Source organism: Balaenoptera borealis (assembly GCF_965194805.1).
Source record: "Balaenoptera borealis genome assembly, chromosome: 9".
Taxonomy (NCBI): Eukaryota; Metazoa; Chordata; class Mammalia; order Artiodactyla; family Balaenopteridae; genus Balaenoptera; species Balaenoptera borealis.
This window is the reverse complement of record NC_138873.1, coordinates 32,424,972-32,445,994: the sequence shown is the minus strand read 5'-3', so window position 1 is coordinate 32,445,994 and position 21,023 is coordinate 32,424,972. Positions and strand designations below refer to the sequence as shown.

General features: G+C 38.6%; 2 protein-coding genes across 7 annotated transcripts in view; one reads left to right on the top strand and one right to left on the bottom strand.

The window, feature by feature from the left end:
* Positions 1-21,023, top strand: part of TMEM200A (transmembrane protein 200A) — a 72,021-nt gene that overhangs the window by 22,410 nt on the left and 28,588 nt on the right. The gene's annotated exons all lie outside the window — the stretch shown is intronic.
* Positions 3-21,023, bottom strand: part of LOC309635346 (uncharacterized protein) — a 249,456-nt gene continuing 228,435 nt past the window's right edge. For both annotated transcript variants that reach the window (XM_082406400.1, XM_082406401.1), the window contains one exon: positions 3-20,150. The gene's annotated coding sequence lies outside the window, so the exon portion shown is untranslated. The remainder of the gene's footprint in view (positions 20,151-21,023) is intronic.

The following is a 21,023-nucleotide window of genomic DNA, read 5'->3' as shown; positions in this document are numbered from 1 at the left end:
GTGGGTAGGAGAAGGCCCTTTAATTGTCAATTCTAAGAGGATGTGACCTTTATGATCCATTCTAGCTCTATCATCTTGTGATAGTATGTCTTCCTTATGTGAAGTTCGTGGTGCAAGACTCTGAAATGCACGAAAAGAAAGGAGGGGTTACCTGTCTGTAACTGTCCCCCAGCCCTATTGTGTTTATCATAAAAATATCAGTCACATAACAACATTAAAGGCCTTTGGGAAAATTCCCATAATTCCTTTGTAGCAGAAAGGCTGTTTTGTTTGGGTAGGGTTTTAAAAGGATAGGTCATTGGGTGTGGTCTTATGAGTGTGGTCATGTGGACTCAACCACATGACTTTTCAAGTTTGTTTACAAATGGTTGAGCCAAGGAGACTCAAATTCTGTAGAGGGAACTCTAGACCAAAATCATGGTACAGTTTCCATACCCTTAACTGTGTTTCCCTGGAACAGTTATAGGTGAGGCTCTTTGGCTACTGGATTTGGGAATATTTAGGTTTAAACTTTTTTGTTTTAGAGATTTTCTGTATATTCATTGTTTTGTATATTTATTAGGTTTAAATTTTCTGACTAGAGTGACTCAGAGTCCTGTCCAATTGTTTTCTCTTTGGAAGTTTCAAAAATTCTGTTTGCCTTTGTGAAAGTAAGAAAGAATGCAAAGATGTGAAGGGTAGGTATTCCAGTGTCACAGAGAATTGAAAATTTACAGTTAGTTTCCACTTCTCAGGATAATTTTCCTTTCCCAGGTGGACATTTTCATAATGAGTATATGGGAGTGGAAGGGAGAAAGGCAAGTTCCACCCAGGAAAGAGGAGAGTGAAATTTTAAATGTTAGTAACATCCTTATACTGTACACTAGTGGAGATCATCATGTCCACTTCAGTAATCTCCAAATGAAGAGGCTGTGAGGGAGTTGACGTTTAGGTGAGCAATAAGGCCTGATTAAGATGTTGCAAAATGTGAAAGGAACTAGGATTATTCTGGAAAAGAGAAAGTTTATATTAATAGCTTTCAAATGTAAGAATCAGATACCTCCCTCTTTAGGGAAAAAACAATTCGAAAGGAAATGTGCTTAAATTACAACATTAGGAAATTAGCTATATAGACACTTCCTAAGTTGATAACCTGCAGAATGAATGATCAAGAGAGGTATTATACCTGTCCTTAGGGAAAATGGGACCTATTTTCAAAGTATGACAATTCATTGCTTAGATAAGTTCAGTGTCTGTTGATGTTACATGTGCATTCTTGATTATGTGTGTTTTCACTCCCTAATCTGAACTCATATAGCCCTATTTTTTCTACTTCTGATAAGGTGATTGATTTAGTGAGTGGCATAATTAGATAACCATGCTTTCTCAATCTGGTCACTAGAAAAACGACTATTAATTTTTATGTATGTAAGTACATATTTGATTTTTTAAAATAATTCCAGTACTTAAAAAATATGTGCATCAATCAGTTATATAAACACTAAAATCACTAAGACTGAAAAAAAGAAGCATTTCAGTATCCTTACAGAAAGCATATTTATTGCAGTTTATGTGAATTACATCAACTTCTGCAGGTATGTGTGCTTACAAAATCATATAACTCATGGCACTCACTGAATGGTGGTAATTTTAACACTGATCATTACGTTTAAGGAGAAGACAAGAAAACTTATTAAAAAAGCAACTGCTCATCATTAATCTAATAAAGGTAAACTGAATATAAATATAAAATAAACATAATATGAAAATACTACTATATTCTAGCTTCATTATGTTTAGATAATTAGATAAGCCAATGATATTTTCATGGCCTCTCAACAAATTAGAACCTTAGGATATAATTTTAGGTTATAACTATAGATTGTTGGATTTGGGTAGACTATAGAAGACCTTCTAATATAGTCCTCTGATTTTACATATGAGAGAACAAAGATTTAGAATTGGGATCCAGTCATACTGCAAGATATTAGTGGAATATTAGTGGAAGGAGGAAGCAGATTGGGAGGGGCCTGAGGGGTCTCCTGATTCTCAGCCCAGGGCATGTTCTACTGTAGCGCACTGTCCAGAATGCCAGGTGTAGACTTTGAAAAGGGCAGTGAAGGCACATGCTGGGAATAATGATGAGCAGAGTAGATATATCAGTGCTTGTACCATTAGGGGAAGAGGGAGGTGTGAGCCTGCAGAAAAGGATTAAGGAAAGCTAGGAGCAGGAACTTTGATTCACCAAGCCAGCTCCACTGTACATGACCCCTGTGAAAGGTGGCCTTTCCAAATAGAAAGGTAAATATTACTTTAGAACTTGATCTTTCTGTGAAGGAAAATGCCTCACATTTGTTAGTATGTACTCTGTGTACCTTGCTAGGTTACTTTGTCCATACCTTCTCACTTGATTCTCACTGCACCATGTGAGGTAACAACTGTGCATCTAAGAATATTCTAGAAAAGTGAAGGAACTTGTCCTTGGTTGCTCATCGAGTAAGGGGTCTGTCTCTGGAGCTCTTGCTCCTTTGACATTATGTTGCCTCCCTCAACCCACAACTGTATCATCATCTTATAAAAAATTGAAAGTAAATGTTATATACTTGAGAGTAATATATGAGGTTAATGTGGATCCCGGGGCCCTCCACCAAAAATTTTTGAATATGATAGGAGGAAAGCAGTGATACAACTCCAGAATTTTGAGAAACCATTACTTTTAGATATAGGAGATCACAGCCAGATTTTAACACCATCAATAGATTCTGATGATTCACTGAATTTCAGATTTTCTCAGAAATTTCAAACTTTCTCAGTAAAATTTCCAGGTTAGTTGTGCTAAGTAAAGGACATATGTTCAGACTTCTGTGGGCTCATTACATGGGCCCACTTTGTCACAATAAAGCTATAAATTCTCCACCCAGTTCTTTGTTAATATGCTTCCTTAGGAAGGTTTAACCAGGTAAAAATTGCTCATATTGACAATTGAGTTACTAATAAAAGTTATTCTGCTTACAAGTACATTAAGCACACCTCAAGGACGGCCAGAAGTGTTTTGATTTCTTGGATGTTCTGGTTAACTAAAAATTACTCTGAATGCTTTATCAGTTTCCAAAAAACAGTATGAAAAATTAAATGCCCAACAGCCTTCAAACTATTTTTGACTATATAATTTAATTTTTCTTTGATTATAAAATTTCAGCCCTGATAGACATGATTATAAATCATACAATTTTATTTATTTTATCTCAGTTGTTTGAATTCTGGAGAAACGAGATCTTATTATACCTCTCAGTCATCCAGTTATTTTTTTTCTTTTTCTTTTATTTTCTTTTACTTTATTTTCATTGAAGTGTAGGTAATTTATAATGTTGTGATCGTTTCAGGTGTATACAGCAAAGTGTTTCAGTTATACATATATATATTTATTCCTTTTCAGATTCTTTTCCATTACAGGTTATTACAAGATACTGGGTATGGTTCCCTGTGCTATACAGTAGGTCCTTGTTGTTTATCTATTTTATATGTAGTAGTGTGTATCTGCTAATCCTGAACTCCTAATCTATCCCTATCCCCAACCCCACAGTCATCTAGTTTTAACCAAGAAGCATTCTGAAGTTCTTCACTGTAGCTGAATAGCAAACTTGACTGAGTCCCATTTTGGTGAAATGACGGGTGCCTTTTGCCATGTCGGGTGAGTGTGAGCTGCATTCTGCAGGGTGCTATTGTGCAGAGGGCAGGAGGAGAAGAGGGTGACATCGGCGTTTGGAGCAGCACCACCACTTTCTGTGTGGTCTGAAGTATGTCATTTGATCTCAGTGAGCCATTAATGAATTGACAAAGTGAGGCTAGTACTACCTGCTTCACTGGATTACTCTGAGGTTTAAATGATAAAGTATGTGAAAAAGCTTGCTAAGTTAGCATTCTTTATACCCTTAAGAGTGTGAACCCTGCCTTTCTTATGAATATTTCTCCTCCATATCATGGGGGGATTGCATTGCATATAGTAGGTGCTTAATAAATGCTGATAATGGATTGGGACTGTGAAAAAAATACTGCTCAGCAAGGAACACGGGTCCACTAAGATCAGATATCCCCTCATTTCCTGGCAGATTCCTTCTGCTGGAATCCACTCCAATGTTGAGGTTGCTCTGATCCTCCAAGGCAGCCTTGAGGGTTTGGTCCGTCTGCCCTGGACTCTGCTCTCCTTCATTAGAGCAGGATTTCTCAACCTTCCCACTATTGGTTGTTTGGACCAGATAATCCTTTGTTGTGGAAGGTTGTCCTGTGCATTTTAGGATGTTTAGTCACATCTGCCAGGAACTTCAGCGTTAAGCGCAGACCAAGTTGAACAGTAAAAAATACCTCCTGACATTGCCTCTTGTCGTCTGGGGACAAAGCTGCCAGCAGTTGAGAATCACTGTATACAGCAGTCCTGCAGCATCGCTGGATTTGTATGTAATAATCAGCTTGCCTGTGCCTTCTCCCAACCAGACTGCCAGCCCCTAGGAAGCTGCACTGTGTCTTTCTCTGAGCCTCAGCTCCCACACAGGGCAGAGGTGCATTGAATATGGAAAGAAAAGGAAAAGACACTTAAAGAACTAATCAGTTATAGTAACTGTGTTGGTTCATTATATGAATTTTTTGTTTACTTCTGGACCAAAAGGGCAAGGACCCGCCGTAATCTCAAGTCTCTTTTCTGAAACCATTAGTGCTACCACCTTCTTCTCAATCTTCCTTTCCCCCATGCCCTGATCGTTGACAGAATTATGCAGTGTGTTCACTCAAAGCGGCATTGGATACTTGAGACTTTAGGCTTCAAGGTCCAGGCAGAGATCAAAGGCGCCTCTTTCTCTCCACCTCTTTTTTTAAACTTTATAACACTTTCTGCATCCAGGCTCCAAATACCACCTGTACCCTGAAGATTCCTAAACATGTATCTTTAGCTTAGAACCTCCCTATTAATTCCAGAATCATGTTTCCTAGCCCTACTAGAGATCTTCTCTTATATATTTCACAAACTCTGGAAACAAAACCCCAACGTGTATCCAGTTGAACTCATGATATTACTTCCTTGCCCCTTTTCAACTTTTCAGAATTCTTTATCCCAGGGACTGGTGCAGGGCTCTGGAGTCAGAATCTTCCTTTGTTCTTTGATAACTCAGTGACCTTGGGCATATTATTTCTCCTCTTGTTGCCTCGTTGCCCTCCTCTGTCAAACAGATACCGATCTTCCAGGGTTATTGTGAAGATCAAATTAAGTAATGCATGTAAATCACTTAGAAAATATTGCCTGGCCTGCTTAATAAATGGTAGATGTTGTTATTGTCCAAAAACATGCCTTCACCAGGTACCTGAGAACCATCTCTTACTCCTTCGCTCACCATTTCGCTGGTCCCACCCAGCAAATCCCTACAAATCCCTTTTGTTAATCCCACCTGTCATTTCAGTTCAGTGTGGCCCATTCTTATCCATTTTAAGTGCAATGGCTGCAGTGAAGGTTTTGGTCCTTTCTTGCTTAGATTGTTACAGCAGTCCTTAAAACCAGCCTTTCTGCCTCTAGTTTCACCTTCAGCCTATCTGTTCGTTGTCTTGCTTCGTGGGTGGGGAATACTCCTTAGTGTTTCCCATTGCTTTTATAATGAAGGTCAGCCTCTCAAGCATGACGTAGATGGCCCTTGGTGACCTGCTTACCTTTTAGGCTCACCATGGGTAATATCCCAACATGCTTTAGCAATCAGACCCTAACATGCCAGGTTCACTCATGCTTCCATGCCTATGCCAACTGTCCCCTCCTCCTTGTTTCTTCTCTTTTCTTTGTTAAGCTAACATCTATTCATCTTTAAGTCAAAGTTCCATTGTCTCTTCATCTTAGAAGCAGTACTTGACCACCCTTTGCTGAAATAATTTCTCCACTATGTGCTTGTGCTCTTACCATAGTAACACTCTGCATAGGTATCTTCTGGCACTTACTATGATGACTTATGTTTCTTGATTGTGTTTCCCACTAAATTGTGAAATTTTTTTTTTTTTTTTTGGCCTTGCCACACAGCTTGTGGGATCTTAGTTCCCCGACCAGGGATGGAACCTGAGCCCTCAGCAGTGAAAGCACGGAGTCCTAACCACTGGACTGCCAGGGAATTCCCTAAATTGTCAGTTTTTGACATTGCATCCATTTTGATTTCTCATTCATTTTGGTTTCTCTAGTGAGTAGCTCATTTCTTGGCACATAATAAGGTGACAACTATAAATAACTACTATTTATAGTTGAGTAAAGCTAGGATTCCATAAGATTGAGTCAGGCAGTGTAGACTTACAAAACTGCAGGAACAAAATTGAATCAGAATAAATTGACAGAAGTAACCAGCAAATTTTGGAATGAAGAAACCATGTTGGTATCTCTATTGGATAGAATCCAGTGGTCAATAGATACAGAAGCTTAAAGCTGAGATCAAGTTAGAAGTCTTAACTGAGAAAGCTCATCTGTAATAGATAATAGCGGGAGGAATTCCAAAGGGTCTGGGTGTTAAGGCATGCTGCCTTCTTTTACTGTTGCTGAGAACGAGGGAGAAACACCAGAAGGAAAAGTGAATCAATGCTTATAATACAGTGCTATTTAAAAAGGTACACACCTAGTGTTATGGCAACAGAGATGAAGTAATTTTGCAACAAATGGAGTCATTGCCTGGGGGCCAGAAATGACCAGCTCAGACATCAAAGGCACATGTGCAGTGGGCAGATGTTTTACAGCAGTTTCAAGCCTCCAGTGCCAGTAACAGCTGTGTGTAAAGAGCCTGATCAAAGATGGTGTTCAGCGGGCCACAATGCCTTGGGATCACATGGCCCGAGCCACAAAAGGTGCCAGTGTTTTGTCATTTTCTACCTAAGCGTTTTTAGACTAGTTCGCTGCTAAAAGCGGTAGTCTCAAGAGTCCTTTTTCAGGAAGATCATTTTTCAGGCCTGACATACAAAGCAGGGAAACATGGTGTACAGCTTTCTCAACATTAAGGAGATGACCAAAATATCATTTAGTGACATCACTAATTATTTTAACCCATGATTCCATCGAAGGAACCATGTTGCTTTCTGGTTGGGCAAAGGAACACATTTCTTTGCTGTTCAAATATGTGCCTTTTATAAATTACATTTGAAAAACCTCTAGTCATGTTTTATCGTTTGAAATGTCATCTCATCTTCTCAGGAAGGATTTCTCTTCCTCTTTTTGATTTGACATATGGAACAGCATATGTTGCCCTTCAATTAGAGTAATGAACAAGTTTCCACACCCGTTATTTGTGCATTGCTTTGTCACTGAGGTGAAATAGCAGTGAATCGCATCCCTGGTTGTGTTTAAGGGATTCAGTAAACTGTATTTGTGAGTCAGCTGTTAGAGTTTGACGTCAATATTCATCCATTTCTGAAAAACCTTATACCAACCCCAGGAGATTTGGATCTTGACTGCTCTGTATGGAAAACGCCAACACCCTTCCTCTAAACCCAGCCGAGAATCTGTAAGCCTGGGACTGCTTCAAGGGGAATGCAGAACTGATGCACAAGAAAGACCTTTTATCAAGGCTTGATCTGATTTTGCTGTCTCACAACTGTCACACTGAAATTCCCTTCTGTTCCTGCAGAAGGGATTACTTACTTCTGCCAGCAGGTTCCTGCCAGGACCTGGAACGCATCCCTGTAAATACTCAGAGTAGCGGGGGTGGAAGAGCTTTCTTCTCTCCCCACGCTGCTTCTGCTTCTGGCAAAGGTTTGGGTATTGGCAGGGGCGCCCCGCCTCTGCACAGTCTGCTCTTGGAGGTGGGGAATTCCTCTTACTTCCAATTACCAGTTTCTTTACACGTGGGAGGACATTTTTGGGCACGGATTAGCCTCTTCGCTTCATGTCTGGCTGACAGTGCCCTTGCTGATTTATTTTTTGGCATTTTTTATGCATTTGTTAAGATGTCAAATGGTACATACAGAGCAACGGAGTGAAGGCTGAATTTACATTCTGGAGCTTCCAGTAGGCATGGGATGTTAGAAGTTCTCTCTTTGGAATGAAAGTTACAGTACTGGGTAAATAGAGGGTAGTGGGTGTGATTTACTTGCCTTCTCGCAAAAGTCTCAAGACCCTTTAGTGAACAGTGGATCACAGAATCCTAAGCTTGTAAGTGGGTCAGGATTTGAAAGTTCATGCGATCTATTGCCACATGATCTATTGCCTTCATTGAGGCTGAGAACACTTAAGTGACTTACCTATGGCCACCCAGCTGGCCTGTGCTAGAACCTACGCCAGAATACTGGTCTTTTCTCTTTGTCTTGCATTATTTTCACTGTATCTCAATGCTTTGAAAGTAGTGAGCACTCAGTACATTTTATTAGGTGTATCGAATACCTTCATTGTTGTTTCTGCATATAGGATGAAAAAAAAACCCCTCATCCCTTTCCCCACAAAAACAATCCTGACTAGCTGCATAGCCATACTAGATGGATTGGCTATAATTGCAGCTAGATTGAGTTGCCTGGAAAAAGGGTCATTTCAGTAGTTTTCCCTTCTCCCAAGTGGTTGGAACCCTTAGTTGAAATGCCAGCCAGCTGAAACATGTCAAAATCAATCTGTAATTTTGGAGCAGTTCCAATCACCTGCCCTGGACAGTCTGTTCCATTATACTATCTGAAACATTAATAGCACATTTGTGAAGGCATACTCAGGAAAAACAGATCTCACAAATTTTTTCTTCAGAGGGAATGATTACATAAACAACTAATTTGAGTGAAAGTAGCTCAGAAAATATTTCAGATTCTGGCTGAGAATCTTAAATGCTTAAGTAATTTTTACAAAGCTCTTATGAAACCTGGTATTAGGAAGTGATTTTTTAAAAACAAAAGGTTAATAAACTATATATCTGTTCATAACAATTGCTTTTAAACTCACTGGTCAGCTGGGAAAGGTTTCGCTGGTAGTGATGTTAGAAGAGGCTCGCCACTCATTTCCTTGACTGGATTGTGTTAGGTATTCCAGAAGGTTACTAGCTGGACCAAAGTCTGATTGAATTTTTTTTTTAAAACACTGATCTTCTGACTTGTAGTTTAGTGCCCTTTACCTTAGAGCCCATGATTTTATTTTATTTTATTTATTTATTTACTTTGACCACTCCATGCAGCATGTGGAATCTTAGTTCTCTGACCAGGGACCGAACTCACGCCCCCTGTGTTGGAAGCACGGAGTCTTAACCACTGGACTGCCAGGGAAATCCCCTGATTGAATTTAAAGCAAATGCTACATATAATGGTAGTTAAAATATAGAGACCATAATGGTGTGGTCTTTTTTGACGGTAGTTCTAAAAAGGGCAGGGATATCAATTTTGTGATGGTGCCCTTAGTGGCTAAAACTTAACACTTTAACGTCTTCATCTTCCTCCCTGGACTAAGTATGAAAATGCTAATAAGGGACATTTGGTGTTGAAATCATTTTCAAACAAAAGTATCAGACATACTTTAATTATGAACTTGTGTGCAAAATCTATACGGTTTACATTTTTAGGGGCCTTAAAAACATCAGCGAAAGCTTTAAAAAACGTTCTCCACTCTCAGACTTTATATTTATTAGTGTTTCTGACATTTATGGACATGGGGCCAGCAATTTCTTACACATAGTGGGTGTTCTGCAGATACTGGCAGGTGATAATATTAAAAGATTTTAAAAATTTAAGGAAAATCTTTTGCACCAACTTTTTATCTATGTATTTTCTAAAATTTACTTTATTGAAATATAGTTGATTTACAACGTTGTGTTAGTTTCAGGTGTACAGCAAAGTGATTCAGTTATACACATACATACATTCTTTTTCATAATGGTTTACCACAGGGTATTGAATATAGTTCCTTGTGCTGTACAGTAGGACCTTGTTTGTTTATCCATTCTATATAGAGTAGTTTGCATCTACTAATCCCAAACTCCCACTCCCTCCCTCCCCCACCTCCCTTGGCAACCACAAATCTGTTCTATAGGTCTGTGAGTCTGTTTCTGTTTTGTAGATAAGTTCATTTGTGTCATATTTTAGATTCCACATATAAGCGATACCATATGGTATTTGTCTTTCTCTTTCTGACTTCACTTAGTATGATAATCTCTAGGTCCATCCATGTTGCTGCAAATGGCATTATTTCATTCTTTTTTATGGCTGAGTAGTATTCCACTGTATATATGTACCACATCTTCTTTATCCATTCATCTGTCAATGGACATTTAGGTTGTTTCCATGTCTTGGCTATTGTATTATTTATGTATTTTTGTTTGCTTATATCTTTATTGGAATTTTGAGAAAATCCTCAGACATTTTGGGCTTTGACCAGTTTTTTTTTTGAACTAAGAATATTCCAAATTGGTGAGATAAAAGTTATAAAAAAATCAAATTTCCCAAGAGGAAATGAGGGAGTTGGTTTTTGAGACTGTTGTTGTTGGTTTTGTGAAAATAATACTCAACTTTTCTCTTCAAAAACAAATCAGATAATTTAGAAAAGTATAAAGAAATAAATACAAGTCAGTGCAACCTTCATACTCCAAATCTGCAGTGGCTTAATTTCATATTATTTCTGTCACTGGCAGCCTTGCTTCTCTCCTTCTATCTCTAGGTGCAGCTGCACCAGGTAAAAACATTTGGGAAAAGCACATGGATGGAACATTCTGTCTTGTATTCCTCACACTAATGGTCCCCCCCATGCTGAGAAGTATCTGACATGTGACTGCATTAGTGATCACTAATTACTACTTTGAATTCTGTTGATAAATGTAACAGAACATTCACAATAATTAATTTTTGATGACAGCAGATCACAGATTTCCTTTCCCATTGTTCAGACAGAATGCATGACCAAAGAAGATATCACTCCCATACCAAGCAAATTCTAGATATGTAGAATAATGGAGTCTTCTTTGTTATTGTTATTATTTTGATAAATGGTGTCCAGACATAGTTCTCTCTTTTTTTACCTTTGAGGAAATTTTTTCCTTCTAACTTACATTGGTGATCGCTTATATGATCACAGTGTTATTGGAAGAAGCAAATTGTATGTTTAATATTATAAAATTTTGAAAAAGAAATGTGTACTCTTTGATAGCTTGTATTTTTAAATGCAAAAGCATGAATCATTCTATGATTTTTGAGTGAATCATTCTTTTTTTAAAAATTTAATTAATTAATTTATTTATTGGCTGTGTTGGGTCTTCATTGCTGCACGCGGGCTTTCTCTAGTTGCGGCGAGCAGGGGCTACTCTTTGTTGCAGTGCGTGGGCTTCTCATTGCGGTGGCTTCTCTTGTGGCAGAGCACGGGCTCTAGGCACGTGGGCTTCAGTAGTCGTGGCTCGCGGGCATTAGAGCGCAGGCTCGGTAGTTGTGGCGCGTGGGCTTAGTTGCTCCACGGCATGAGGGATCTTCCTGGACCAGGGCTCGAACCTGTGTCCCCTGAGTTGGCAGATGGATTCTCAACCACTGTGCCACCAGGGAAGCCCGAATCATTCTTATTATGGAAACTTTGAAGAATTGCTTTACTTAAATCCACTACTGCAGCAGTTTGTTTTGATTTCTTCCTACCGTTCACTTTCCATTAGTTGATTTGGTGTCATGGTAGGAGAGTCATTTCAAGAAGGAGAAATTATGTGCATCACATCCTTGTGAACAGTCACTCGCCTCTGACAACTGGATTGCTCAGGGCTGCTGGAGACAATGCCGCAACCTTGCACATCACTGCCCTTACACAGTTGTGGTCTCCAGCCCTGGGTGTGCTTTCAGCACTGCTCAGAGGTCCTCTTGGGAGCCTCTTGTCCTCTTCCTATGCCAGCTCATACCGCCCTTCCCAGGTTTCCTCACCCACTGCTTCCTGGTCCAGATGACAGACTTGCTTACCACCTCACTGGACCACAGTCTCTCTATGTATTGGACAGACCCATATGAAACTGCCAATGTTTGACTGGTTTTGACTTGCAAAGTCAGCAGTTGCATCTGCCTCAAGCTAATGCGTGCTTCTTTTCATATTTTCATCCTCTGTCATTCCCTGACTTCTAATAAGGAATAGATGACCCTCTTTTCCAAGGTTCATTCATCCATCTCAGGAACCCATAAATCGTTGCTCTTCTGGGATCCACCTCCAACAGTTATCCTTGTCTTTTCATAACTTCCATTTCTAACTTTCACTTTGGATCCTTTTCATTAATATATAATGTAGCCAAGTCATTTCTGTCCTTTTATTTGATTTTGAAAACTATATACAACATACCACATGTATAAAGGAGAAATATAAAATGTATGCGCAGTTTAAAGATTAACAGTATAACACACACAACCTAGCTTAAAACTAGACCCTTTCCAATACATCTGAACCACTTGTGTGCTCTGATCCTCTTCCTTCTCTCCCTCAAACAATATCCTGAATTTTATATTATTTTCTCCCTTTTCTTTATTGTTTAATCACATGTGTATGTATCTCTTAAAAATCTTTTTGCATCTGAAAATGCTTAAACATATTTTAAGTACCTTCTGAATAACAATGATAGAAACAAAATTAATTGGAAAAAATCTTACCGAATGTTTCCTTTTATCCAGGGATTCAATTCACTTTGGAATGTGGCAGGTATCAAGATTGTGAAATATGACACGTTTGGCATCAGGATTAATAACTTCTTCTCATTTGGGCCAGGATCTTACTTCAGTAGGATTGCTGTGCTTAAGAGATATATTTTGTCTGCATTAGCAAAGATTATTAAAATAATGATCTAGGTAATTCAAAACCAAAACGTTTGTTGCCTAAATTATCTCTATTCAAATAATTATCTCAATAATTTAACATCAATTACACCTTTACATGAAGATACTCTTTACATCTGTGTACACCTATGTACATGAAGATTCCTATGTACATGAAGATACTCGATTTGGCCAATCTCATAAATGCCTACGATGTTTAAAACACTGATTCGGGCTGTAAGAAACCCAGCAATGAATAGGAGAGATAGCCCTCAAGTTGCCGCCAATCTAGAGGAGAAAAAACCCAAAGTAGACAAATAATTTATATTGCAAATCAGCCTACAAATGGCATTTAAGAAACAGAAAAGGTATATAAAGGTTCATGTGAAAAGGGAGCTTGACTCTCACAAACTTTGAGACTTAATTTTCTTTTGAAGCAGATTTAAGACTACGTCTCAGACCTGATTTTTGAATTTTCTGTCCTCTATCCTTTTATTTTTATATAACAACTGTGTTGACGTATTACTTACATACCATCGGTATTCTAACACTTGTGATAAATTCAGTTCATTCATCAAACTTGTGTTGGTACTTACTATGCTCCACTACAAAGTGCAGGCATACAAAGCTTGATAAGATGTGGTTGAGAAGTTCAGAGCAGTAAGGAGATAGATGTGAAAACCGTGGGATGGAGAGCGGGGGAAGGATTAGGAGTTTGGGATTAGCAGATTCAAACTATTATATTTAGGATGGATAAACAACAAGCTCCAACTGTATAGCACAGGGAGCTATACTCAGTATCCTGTGATAAACCATAATGGAAAATAATATGAAAAAGGATACAGATATGTATAACTGAATCACTTTGCTGTACAGCAGAAGTTAAACACAACATTGTAAATCAATTATACTTCAATAAAATTTTAAAAAAAGAGACCGTATTCCTAGTACAGTATAAGTGCCCCAGTGTACACAACACTGTAGTGACCCAGTGGAGAGAGGCAGGAGGGAGCTCTGATTAGATCAGGTTGCACAGGCTTCAGGACCCAGTGGGGCTCTTAAAGGATGACTAGAAACTTACCAGAGGGACACAGAAGGCGAGTGTTCCAAGTTTTCTGCCCAGGTGACATTTTTCATGGATTTTTCTCCAACGACACCTGGGGCTGGCGAAAGTCTATGACAGACCTTTTCCCAGACGTTTTGATTAGTTCTAGCCTTGCTCTGGTCTCCACCCTGCATCCTCGGATCCCGACCTCCTATTTCTTACCTACTTTCCTCGAATTCGGACTCTAGGTTCTGGATGCCTCCAGAGCCCAGAATGGATTTGTCAGGTGTTGCAGCTTAGATGGGGTTGGGGAATCAGACACAACAGGAAAGAAAGGAGCGTGTGAAGAGTCAGAGAAGCAAAACAGGCATGCAGCATGTGGGGCATGAGTAAATACGCCTGGCTGGAGCATAGGTAGGATGCTTATGAAGAAGAGGTGGAAATGGAGTTGACCAGAAAAAGCAGGGTCCAGATCCTGAAAGAACATATGTGCTTTGCTGAGGAGTTTGGACATGATTAGATCAAAATGGGAGAACCCTGAAAGGCTTTCAAGTAGCAGAATGACATGAAAGACTTGCGTAGTAAGTATATTCATACTGTTTAGCTAGTTTTACTGTTTCTGTATTGAAGCCATTGATGAGTTTGCTGTTCTGACCTCCCTTCAGGAGGGAACTGCTGTAGGAGTAGTTAGCCAACAGCCGGCAGGTGCCACGTCTCCTGATCTGCCACAACATCCCCTCAGGGCCACACTCTCCGTGGGCTGCTCCCAGGGTAATGACTGAGCAGGGCGAGGCCTGGGGCCAGGCCAGTTCTGCCCAACGGGGACTCTTCCAGTGGGTGGTCTGCTTGAGGCTGGGCTGGCAGAGACTTTCTCAGAGCCGTACACATCCGAGTCTCCTCCTATTCAATCCTTCTCCTTCTTTTCATGGGTGCCAGGGGTTTATGATGGTCTCAGGCTTCCTCTGTCTATTCCTGAATCCCTCGCCCTTTATCTGTCAGGTGTTTCCCCCAGTAATCTCTTTTAGTTCTAATTCTGTCTTGACATTGGCTTTCCATAGGACATGAACTGACAGATGATGCCTCAAAGTCTACTTTTAAATTTTAGTCTGTATCTTTAAGTGGTTCTTTATACTTTTACTCTCTGAACTAGCATGCTTTCCTTTATACGAAATACACTGTTTTATGAAGTCAGAGGTAATGTTAAATAAATGATCTCAGGACAGTTTGGACTCGCGGGCATGCCAAGCTTCTCCGCACAAGTTTGTCATTACAACTACCTGGGATCTGACAGGCTTCTGAGGAACTAGGGCAGAACTGGCAGCCTTGCTTAGTTCTACTTAGTAATGTATTTCCTACATCCCATCGTGGCAGGATTGGCTCAGGTTCAAAGAGTTGATGAACAGGAAATGCTTCAGACAGAAAGGATTTTTTTCCTGACTGTCATTCTTATAAAGTATTTTGATATCTCATGACTAGCAGGTGGTTAGATAAAAGAGGAAGATAATTCAGCATCTTAAAAGCCCGTGACCTAGCATTTGGGAGGACAGGATTAATTATAGCAAATCACTGTATGATTTTTGAGGCAGTGTTTCTCTTCAGAATATTGTGCCTTATATATGAAAAGCACTTCCTCTCTCTCTCTTTAATAAAAAAATCACTTTAAGTAAAAACAGTGAATCGTGTTCTTGAAGTAGGTTGTGATCTTCAAACATGAGAAAAATATGGAAGTTAATTTTTTGTTTTTAGAAGGTCTGTCATATTGCAGTTTATATAATATGGCTAACAGCAAAATTGTGCGCTACATTTATTTTAAATGAAATGCTAGGTTGAGTATCAAGATTTTTGAAACTAAAATGAATTTGTTTGAGTTAAGTTGTAGAATTGAGCATTATCTAATCTCCTGGGCAGACTTTCAAGTGTTCCTGTGATCAGAGGTCTTTTGTGAATTCTCTGTGAACGGGGATTCCCTGTGTGGTCCAGGATTTAAGGAGGGATTGAGGACCAACCTCATGGTTTTAGCTGCACTGCTTTGCTCTCATTTTACACACAGAATCTCTTCAGTAAGTGACAACTAAAAGGCTGACAAAAATTCAAATGGATTCAAACTATGCAGAGAGATAAAATGTTAAATACCTTTAACATTAACTTTTCCATTAAAAAATATATATTAAGTCCTAATGATCTAACTGGAATTGTGGGCATTATCTAGTAAGTTCTCATTTAAAGAGAATACATAGTAGTTGCTTACATGTGAAAATAACCATGTGAAGAAAAATCTCCTATTTCTGTGAACTTACTTAATAGTGCTAAGAAGTTTATCTGGTGAAAGGATTTTGTGTGATATAATTTTGCAGTATTAAGACCCATGCACAATTGAGATGTTGCTCCTGTTCATGTGGCATATCCCTTCTTTAAAAAAAGCTAAATGATAATCAGTGAACATGACAAGAGTGATTACTTCAAAAGCCCAAGTGAAATACTGATGAACTTATGTCTTAATTCTGATAAGATTGAATTTCGGGGGCATGACCTTCTTATTCAATTAAGAATAAGTTATTAATCATAAAGATCAGATCAGAAGTAAATGAAAAAGAAATGAAGGAAACAATAGCAAAGATCAATAAAACTAAAAGCTGGTTATTTGAGAAGATAAACAAAATTGATAAACCATTAGCCAGACTCATCAAGAAAAAAAGGGAGAAGACTCAAATCAATAGAATTAGAAATGAAAAGGAGAATTAAAAAGTGACACTGAAGAAATACAAAGGATCATGAAAGATTACTAAAAGCAACTATATGCCAATGAAATGGACAATCTTGAGGAAATGGACAAATTCTTAGAAAAGTACAACCTTCCAAGACTGAACCAGGAAGAAATAGAAAATATAAACAGACCAATCACAAGCACTGAAATTGATTAAAAATCTTCCAACAAACAAAAGTCCATGACCAGATGGCTTCACGGGCGAATTTTATCAAACATTTAGAGAAGAGCTAACACCTATCCTTCTCAAACTCTTCCAAAATATAGCAGAGGGAGGAACACTCTCAAACTCATTCTGTGAGGCCACCATCACCATGATACCAAAACCAGACAAAGATGTCACAAAGAAAGAAAACTACAGGCCAATATGACTGATGAATATAGATGCAAAAATCCTCAACAAAATACTAGCAAACAGATCCCAACAGCACATTAAAAGGATCATACACCATGATCAAGTGAGATTTATCCCAGGAATGCAAGGATTCTTCAATATATGCAAATCAATCAATGTGATACACCATATTAACAAACTGAAGAAGAAAAACCATATGGTCATCTCAACAGATGCAGAGAAAGCTTTCAACAAAATGCAACACCCATTTATGATAAAAACCCTCCAGAAACTTAGAGGGAACTTACCTCAACATAATAAAGGCCATATATGACAAACCCACAGCCAACATCGTCCTCAATGGTGAAAAACTGAACCATTTCCACTAAGGTCAGGAACAAGACAAGGTTGCCCACTCTCACCACTATTATTCAACATTGTTTTGGAAGTTTTAGCCACAGCAATCAGAGAAGAAAAAGAAATAAAAGGAATCCAAATCAGAAAAGAAGAAGTAAAGCTGTCACTGTTTGCAGATGACATGATACTATACACAGAGCATCCTAAAGATGCCACCAGAAAACTACTAGAGCTAATCAATGAATTTGGTAAAGTAGCAGGATACAAAATTAATGCACAGAAATCTCTTGCATTTCTATACACTAATGATGAAAAATCTGAAAGTGAAATTAAGGAAACACTCCCATTTACCATTGCAACAAAAACAATAAAATACCTAGGAATAAACCTACTTAGGGAGACAAAAGACCTGTATGCAGAAAACTGTAAGACACTGATGAAAGAAATTAAAGATGATACAAACAGAGGGAGAGATATAGCATGTTCTTGGATTGGAAGAATCAACATTGTGAAAATGACTATACTACCCAAAGCAATCTACAGCTTCAATGCGATCCCTATCAAACTACCACTGCCATTTTTCACAGAACTAGAACAGAAAATTTCACAATTTGTATGGAAACACAAAAGACCTCAAATAGCTAAAGCAATCTTGAGACAGAAAAACGGAGCTGGAGGGATCAGGCTCCCTGATTTCAGACTATACTACAAAGCTACAGTAATGAAGACAGTATGGTACTGGCACAAAAACAGAAATATAGATCAGTGGAACAGGATAGAAAACCCAGAGATAAACCCACGCACTTATGGTCACCTTATTTTTGATAAAGGAGGCAAGAATGTACAATGGAGAAAAGACAGCTTCTTCAATAAGTGGTGCTGGGAGAACTGGACAGCTACATCTAACAGAATGAAATTAGAACACTCCCTAACACCATACACAAAAATAAAGTCAAAATGGATTAAAGACCTAAATGTAAGGCCAGACACTATAAAATTCTTAGAGGAAAACATAGGCAGAACACTCTATGACATAAATCACAGCAAGATTATTTTTGACCCACCTCCTAGAGAAGTGGAAATAAAAACAAAAATAAACAAATGGGACCTAATGAAACTTCAAAGCTTTTGCACAGCAAAGGAAGCCATAAACAAGACGAAAAGACAACCCTCAGAATGGGAGAAAATATTTGCAAATGAAGCAACTGACAAAGGATTAATCTCCAAAATTTACAAGCAGCTCATGCAGCTCGATATCAAAAAGACAAACAACCCAATCCAAAACTGGGCAGAAGACCTGAATAGACATTTCTCAAAGAAGATATACAGATTGCCAACAAACACATGAAAGAATGCTCAACACCATTAATCATTAGAGAAATGCAAATCAAAACTACAATGAGTTATCACCTCACACCAGTCAGAATGGCCATCATCAAAAAATCTACAAAAAATAAATGCTGGAGAGGGTGTGGAGAAAAGGGAACCCTCTTGCACTGTTGGTGGGAATGTAAATTGATACAGCCACTATGGAGAACAGTATGGAGGTTCCTTAAAAAACTAAAAATCGAACCACCATATGACCCAGCAATCCCACTACTGGGCATATACCCTGAGAAAACCATAATTCAAAAGGAGTCATGTACCACAATGTTCTTTGCAGCTCTATTTACAGTAGCTAGGACATGGAAGCAACCTAAGTGTCCATCGACAGATGAATAGATAAAGAAGATGTGGCACATATATACAATGGAATATTACTCAACCATAAAAAGAAACAAAATTGAATTATTTGTAGTGAGGTGGATGGACCTAGAGTCTGTCATACAGAGTGAAGTAAGTCAGAATGAGAAAAACAAATACCGTATGCTAACACATATATATGGAATCTAAAAAAAAAAAAGTCATGAAGAACCTAGGGGCAGGATGGGAATAAAGACACAGACCTACTAGAGAATGGACTTGAGGACACGGGGAGGGTGAAGGGTAAGCTGAGACAAAGTGAAAGAGTGGTATGGACATATATACACTACCAAATGTAAAACCGATAGCTAGTGAGAAGCAGCCGCATAGCACAGGGAGATCAGCTCGGTGCTTTGTGACCACGTGGGATAGGGGTGGTGGGAGGGCGGGAGACGCAAGCGGGAAGAGATATGGGGATATATGTATATGTATAGCTGATTCACTTTGTCATAAAGCAGAAACTCACACACCATTGTAACCAATTATACTCCAATAAAGATGTTTAAAAAAAAAAAGTAAGTTATTAGTGATGTCACAGGTCTAGGGAAACCACAGTGGATTGTAGACTTGGCTACTATTGGGAGGCTGCCTTTTTCAAGTGGAATTTTTGGAAAACTCAATATGGCATCTCACATTGACACTCGAGATTTGTTTCAAACCAGTAATTGACTATGTTGGCATGAGTGGATGGGGCACTAAGTCAAATCAATGCCATTTTGGGAAGTGTTTGTTTTTTTTAAATCTCATGCTTACAGAAATTTTGCAAGTATAGTACAAAGAACATTTTTTCCTAAGCCACTTGAAAATAACTTATTGGCATGATACCTTCACCTATAATATAACCATCAAATTCAAAACATTCACATTGGTACATTACTACCATCTAATTTTCTGACCCTATTCAAGTTTTGCCAGTTATCTCTATAACGTAAAGGATCTAGTCCAGAATCATGTGTTGGATTCAGTGGTCATGTCTCTTTAGTCTCCTTCCATCTGGAATGTTTCTTTAGTCTTTGCTAGACTTTCATGATCTTGAAAGGCCAGTTATTGTAAGATGTCTCTCACTGTGGGTTTGTCTGATGCTTCTTTGTTGTTAGATTCAGGTTTAGTGGGAATATCACAGAAGTGTTGTTGAGGTGGAAAATCACTTCTCCTTTACTGTCTTTAGTTCAGTGTTTGGAGGCCTTTGAATTAAACTGACAAAAGACAGATTAGCGAGAGGAAAGAAAAACAGATTTAATGCACGTATGCACGGGAGTTCTCAAAGAAATGTGACTCAAAGAGGCAGTTAGGATTTGGGGCTTACATACCATCTTAATAGAGAATCGGGAGGGCCAGAGGGATACTTCTGGGAGAGCAAATAACTTCTTAGAAGGGAAGTGGAGAGAAAGGGCACTTAAGGAAAAACAAATGACATTTTGGAAAGATAAATGGGCCTTAGGAGAATGGATAGGATATGTAATAGTTTTGTGACAGTATCTGTTTGGCTGTAGTGCCAACTTCTCTTTCTGAAAGAGAAGATTGGAGTTGTTGCCAGGGATGGGATTTATGACAATTGAATTTTTTGAGTTCTTTTGAGAAGCTCTGCTTTTAGGCAGATAAGGGATTTCAGGAACTCAAATGGCTTTAGCTTAAAATAATTTTTATGCCACAGTGGCTTATTCTGGATCCCTTCATGGCACTGTATTGTGTCATTTGGTGTGTGATTTCAGTTCATCTCATGATAATGATGTTCACTTTGATCCCTTGATAAAGGGGTATGTGCCACTGTAAAGTTTCACATTGTTTTCCATTTTTAGTTAATAAGTATTTTGTGAGGGGTACTTTGAATTTATGCCAGTACCTTTCAAGTTACACATATGTGAGTTTATATTATTGTGGTCTCATGGTTTAATGGGTTACAATCTGTTACTATCATTTATTTTGATGCTCAGTTATCCCTTATTTGGCCAGTGGGAGCTTATTCAAGCTGGCTTTTATGTTGACACACCCGCATTAATGTTTGAGCATTTCCTTGTTTTTTGGGAGGCACATGTTGCTCCAAGATCATCTTATACTTTCCCTGCTTT